Below are 6,604 nucleotides of genomic sequence, written 5' to 3'. Positions count from 1 at the left end.
GTATATTGAAACCCCAATTGGTACCCGTTAGATTTTGTAAAGACCGTTGGGTTTGTGGAGTTTAGCTTGAAAGACAAGTTTCTTTGTACCACGTATCCCCCCTCGATGCAAGTGACTGCTTTAAAGTGTTTGATGTGCCCATCCACTCAAGGACACCAAGTTGACTCCTTGGAACCCACGACTATTTTTAATCATGTAAATACTAGATAGGTCATCAGATCTCTGACACCAGATCCATTTTTTATTACTTCTCTCAATCTCATTTCCGTTCAAATATTGAGAATTAGTGAATTTTACACAATTTAATTGCCGCAATTTGTGGAAGAAGCCGAGTTTATATTCTCAGTTGGCTGAAGTGCGATTGCGCTAGGAAATGTTTAATAATCACATATACACCGTCCCTACAGATATTCAGGTTAGATGGAACTCCTGCATTTCTCCGATAGAAGCACCAAGGGGACCCAATTAATTAACAAAGTATTGGCAAACAGGGAAACGAGCTTGTTGTCCACTCTAACACTAATCCACAGGATTATAACCCCGAAGTTTGCAATCAGACTGTTAATGTATTGATTACCATTGGAGTGCCAGCTGGCAATTCTGATGGTTGCGATAGTGAATAAAGTATATCGTTATTGGACTTGTTCACTAAATAAGTAATCTTACTACACACCATGTGGCCACATAGATTACTATGTAATATATTAAAATGTTACATTGATCTGTTTATTTACAATTTTGTTTGTTATGTCATGTTCATGGTTCAATCATCGTTTCATAATATAAGTTATTGAAAAATTTCTTTAGGATAGTTCGTTCTTGGGATATTGTTCAGAAAGGCAGACAGACAAACATAAATAAATGACATTTTCTAGCCCTGTCTTCCTTGCTACCGCTTACCTAATAAAATCCTTTTACATATGCTTATATCTTTTGCGTAATCAAATAAATATATTTTAAATAATGAGTTTTTGCAATATTTACTAGTAAAAAATCAATCATTCGGACATCCCCAACTTAGAAACGCTTTTGAAACAATGACACTATATGTTTTTTCTTTAAATAAATACGAGAATATTTTAATGTTTGAGAAGAAATTGAGAATTACTTATCTGAAAGACATTTCAACAGTTGGAATCAACCTCTATAATTTGAACTAGCCATCTTTGGCCAGTAAAGTTATTGAAATTTGCTTTAAACGATTGTTTTGTCCATATATTATAAACTTATATCATATGCGAGCCTTCATTGTACATTTAATATTTATATAATTCTAAAACTGTATAATATTCAAGGTTGTAGTAAATATTTTGATTTGATTTAATGTTCTTCAATTAACGAATGTTCCAGAGCCTAAAAATAAAAAAAGTACAGGAAGCTCCCCATAAGTAAGTAAGCAAGTGTGTATTCTTGATTTTTTATGTAAAAATAAAAACTTAACTAATCGTATCTGTTGTGATCAATGTTGAGTTGTACAGTATATAGGATTATACCAGTTCGTTTATGTTTTCATTGAAAAAGATCATGGGCGTAAGTGTATGTAAGCAAATATCGTAAATGTGTATATTTTATTATGTGGATACACGTATACATTCACAGTTCACAGGAAATGTTTATTATATTAATTGCAATTTCAGTATTGTACACTAAATAAATATATCGAAACAGTGGAACTATTTCTAGAATATAGTAAACGACACGCCAAACGTTGGAATATGAACAAACAGAAACCATTCACAATTAAAATAATATTTGAGCAGGTGTGAACTTGGTGGAAAAGACTAATGAGGTTACTACGAGGTTTATTGGAATATCCATATGAACATACTATAGCAATACTAATTTACTAAATTAACATTTGCTTTAAAAATGTTTACAGATGAAACTCGATCAACAAACGTCTACTTATTATTATTATAACTCAAATACTACAAAATATCTTCCTTATGACACCGATTTTGAAAATAGTTTTTAAGGCAATTTTTAAATCATAGTTGGGTGAGATACGTATAGCTCATTGATAATTGTGGTTAACTCAAGTAATTAAGGAGAAAAATGCAAATATTTGAAAATAGCATTGTACTGGCTTTTATTGGATTGAAAAGTAAAATGCTCAACATGCATCGTTAAATCTTTAGTGCTCATTGTTCTCTCCATGATTATGTAAACACTACAGATGGTCATATGTTCCTACCAAATTCTGTTCCTTAAATTTGGCAATCCTTTCACTAATAAATACAAAAAAATGAGTTAATTATCCATCCTATCTGGACACCTGAGATTTAACCCAAAGGTTAAGCAAATATTCTAAAACGTAATGTCAAGACAGGATTTTATCAGAGATCAGAGGGTATGAAACACTAGGATTTAAGCAGTGAATTTTACCAGAGGATTCACTTCTTGCTGGTTTGTACTTTCCAGTTGGACCCACACTGGGTAAAGAAAAAAACTGATGTGTTACTTAAATCTGGATCACCTTATAGATGTTCAGTAGTGGCGCATCACTAACCGCAAATGTCGAGATTCTGGGGCGCAAGGTTAATTCGACAGGTCTTGTCTACTGCGGGAGATATCTTTTGGGTTTAGTAGGGTTCGTTCCCTAATATTGAAGAGTTTTTGCAAGCCTAGACATAAGGGTGTGCCACGGCCTGCCTGCTTTGACTGAAGAGTCATTTTGAATCAGAGCTGGATTTCTCTTCTTCCTAGGGGACATGAAATTAGTGCCCAAACTTACCATTCAGAATATCCTGTCACTCCGGAAGTAGAGCAAGGGTCTTTATAGTACTAGGTAAAATTTTCAAAGTCTATTGTCCTAAGATAACAAAATAACATGAATAAAAAAACTGGTTTGAGTTTTATTTGAAAGAGAGCTTTGTTTAGAAGCGTGCTTTACAGAATTAAAATAGTTATTTTATGTCTCGGTTCCAAGGCCTAACACTAGTGTAAAAAAATCTAGATTTTAAACTAAAATCTGAGCATTGCTTGATTGGTTCTGCATGTTACACAACTTGCAAAGCTTCACCACTTTGTAACAAAATAAATGATGGCAGTATTTAAAATTTGACTCTGAACTGGAACGAGAAGAACGATACATATTTCATCAGATCATTGCGGTTGGAGTTTACCTTCAGTTTAGAGCTTGTGTGTGTAATGGTTTCTTGGATAGCTGACAGTGTTTAAGGAAGATTAAATAGTGTATTATTGTTTGAAGCGATTAAGCTATTTATTAAGGTGTGTTGGAGTAAAATATTGCATTATTTGCATTCTTTCAACAATTCCTACGCGCTCTAGTCCTAAAGTTTAAACATTTCTATGAATTAGTTCTCGTTCCCCTTAAAATATATTTAAATATATTGAATAATTAGTGTTCCTGGTCCATAATGAATGTTTTGAATAATATTCATTCTAAACAATTAATTTAAATTATGAGAATATACTTAATAAATAAACAAATATTTCGTGAAAATTTTTTGATTTAAATGTTACCTTATTAAAAGTCAGTATTAAGTACGTAAAATGCTGAACTCGTTCCATATATTCCATTAGCACGACTATACTTGTGATACCTGAGAGTTTTATACCATTGATAATGACTATGATGAATATAATAAACACAGTAGGAGATAAATAAATATATAACCATTATGATTTAAGATTATCATGACTTAAAAGTACTATTGTACTTTCGTACTATTAAAGCTAAAGTAGTTAGTTAAAACAGTTAATATGGCACAAATTATACTAAATGAAAAGGAGCCGTAAACAAAACGTTATTTTGAAAATTTAATAAATAATTTTCATCTTAAATCAAGTAATAAATCTTTTCTTATAAGGGAAAACATTTGAAGTGAAGTAAAAAATACGTGACACGAAAGTTTGATGGAAATAATTCATAGTCAATCAAATACAATAAGTACTTTTGAAGAATATGAACTCTATAAATTGGTAAACTAATATAGCAATCTATCAAGATTTTCAACAGTCATTAATAATAGTCCAATATAACATATTATTTAGTACTGAATGTATATCTACTAGAGGTAGAGGAAACAATGAAACAGAGAGAGTGAAAGAGTGATTCGCGAGCCCTCAGTACTTTCTCACAAGATTGGCCATAACTTCAAACTGGTATGATGTGTCACAAAACAAAAGTTTTATCCTCTCAGGGAGTTATATAAACTTACAGTAGGTCTATTTATTTAAAACAATATTTCACCTACTCCAAGTATTAATATTTTAGTAATATACACATGAAACGATGAGTGTTAAGGTGTCCCAAAAGTGGTAGACCACAGAAATCTTCTAAAACTCAACGCTACAGGTAAGATAACTTTGAATTGTTGTGTAAATGGTTATAAGACCACATTAGAACTTCTTTGTTGGTTATTGACAGAGCTAAGAGCTGTGTTTACCGATAAAGTCTCCTTGAAAACTTTTTACACGGAGAAAAAATTTCAAAACAAATCTTTACTCTAATATAATCATTGTTACTTAAGTGCATATCTATAATTTTGTCTTACGTAAACTTGAGTTTTAAACAAGATCAAGTATTATTTGAGCGTAAATCAAGAGGTTAGAAAATGTATTTTATTCGCTCATTTCTTGTTTTACCTGAAATATCATACATGTCTTTGGATAGAAAAGTAGTTGCCAATAGTGTGGGGTAACCCACAACTTAGATAATGAACAGCCTCTGAGCATACCTTGAGAAAACTTAACATATCCTATTTTGAAAATGGTTCAATAACCATTCCAACCAGACCGCATAATTTTAATGAAGGTTCAGGATAATCTTCAGAAAATAGATACAAGGATCCAGCGATCTGGTCTTCCTGAGTGCAACCTTAAAATAAATGTTTATGAATTCAATGGATTACGTAATTTTTAATAAATTATAAACATGATATTTATTAGTCGTGAATATAGATCTGTATTTAATACTAAAACTGGTAGCTTAGTGCAATAAAACTCCGTTAGTGCTTTTACAGTTTCACGATCACAAAGATATTGATTAGTTTGGTTAAAACGCGCACAAAGGAGCAATAATGAACAGAAATTATTACAATATAACGTAAGGAAAGGTCCATTATACAATGAATGCAGCAATAACCTTTCATCCAACAACGCGCACCTTAAAAATGGTCAGCAGGTATTAAAAATATCCATTGAGGATGGAATTCCAACACATACATTTCTGTAATAAGTTTTCACAACAAAAATATAATAGGGTCAAAAACATCCCTTGTTCTTGGAACAGTAAAACCAACAAACACAAAACAGAAAATAGTGTTATAACATTCCAAACCACAACGTGCACCATAAAGATGACTGGAAATGTTTATTGTTATCTCCTGGGTATGGAATAATTACGCAGAGTATTAAAACCTTCCACACCACAAAGCATACCATCACGATGGTTGAAATTGGTAAAAATATCCCTTGGTCTTGAGTAATTATAAAGAGAATATTGTTGTAGCTTTCCACACCACAACACGCACCATAACGATGGCTAGCAATGATTATTAATATCTCCTGGGTATGGAATAATTACACAGAGAATAGTGTATAACCTTCCAAACACTTCCACCATAACATACGATAATTTATCATCTACAGACTACACCACAACAAAGACCAGCAATTATAAAAAATATCCTCTGGGAGGGGCACAAATCAGGAGGAAGGTGCTAAACCCTTTCTTACTACAATGAATACGGTTTTCACATTATAGAACCCACGTTGGACTCAGCCTTGTGTTTTCCCTACTTAAAAAGATTTTTTCATTGCCGACCACACAAAACAGAAAATATTGGGAAAGATGGTGAGATTGACGTAATGCATTTAGAGATACAATATCAGAATCTGCACTATTACAGTCTTCAATATTTATCTAAATGTAATTTTTAACTGGTTAGGCAGAATCCCTGTATTTATAAGGCAGTACGGTATAACAATACTATTGATGTCCAAAAAAGGCACTCATAATGTACATGGATATTCAAGGGCATACAAGGTTAAATCAATCACACATAAATTTAAAAAGAACACATGTTTATATCACATCAAAAAAGTTCAAAATGTACAAATCACAGATTCATAAACCATCAAGTACCCTGTAAACAATCTTAAAGTACTAGTAGGCCTATATTGTTTTACTACGACAACTAGAATCTCAGGAAGGAGTGTCTTGTTATCCGAGGGTACAGTGAGATATGAAAGACAGATGAAGCATGAAACAAGAGCTTTACATACTATTTTAACAGTGTTATAACTTTTACTCCGTACAAAAGCTGAGACCTTAAAATATACATATTTACTAAACTACAGCTACTTCATCTAACAGGTTTGATCATCATTTCCAATATTAAAATTGATACGCTATAATGTTCATTGTAAACTTTTTCGCTCACTTTCTGATGTCTGGTAAAGAATTAAAAAACCCGGAATTTTTAATGATTCTACTGGTTTACATATTGATGAGCCATACGGTGTTCAAGAGGATGAATGATAAAGGTTAGAGGATCTGGTTGAGGAAAGGAAACTTTTCTCACACAATAATATTGTATGACTGTCCATCCCCCCAGTGAACCAGCCATTAATACAG

This window comes from Homalodisca vitripennis, unplaced genomic scaffold (assembly GCF_021130785.1).
Source record: "Homalodisca vitripennis isolate AUS2020 unplaced genomic scaffold, UT_GWSS_2.1 ScUCBcl_2281;HRSCAF=6867, whole genome shotgun sequence".
In the NCBI taxonomy this organism is placed as follows: domain Eukaryota; kingdom Metazoa; phylum Arthropoda; class Insecta; order Hemiptera; family Cicadellidae; genus Homalodisca; species Homalodisca vitripennis.
The sequence above is the reverse complement of the archived record's forward strand: the minus strand, read 5'-3'. Positions refer to the sequence as shown.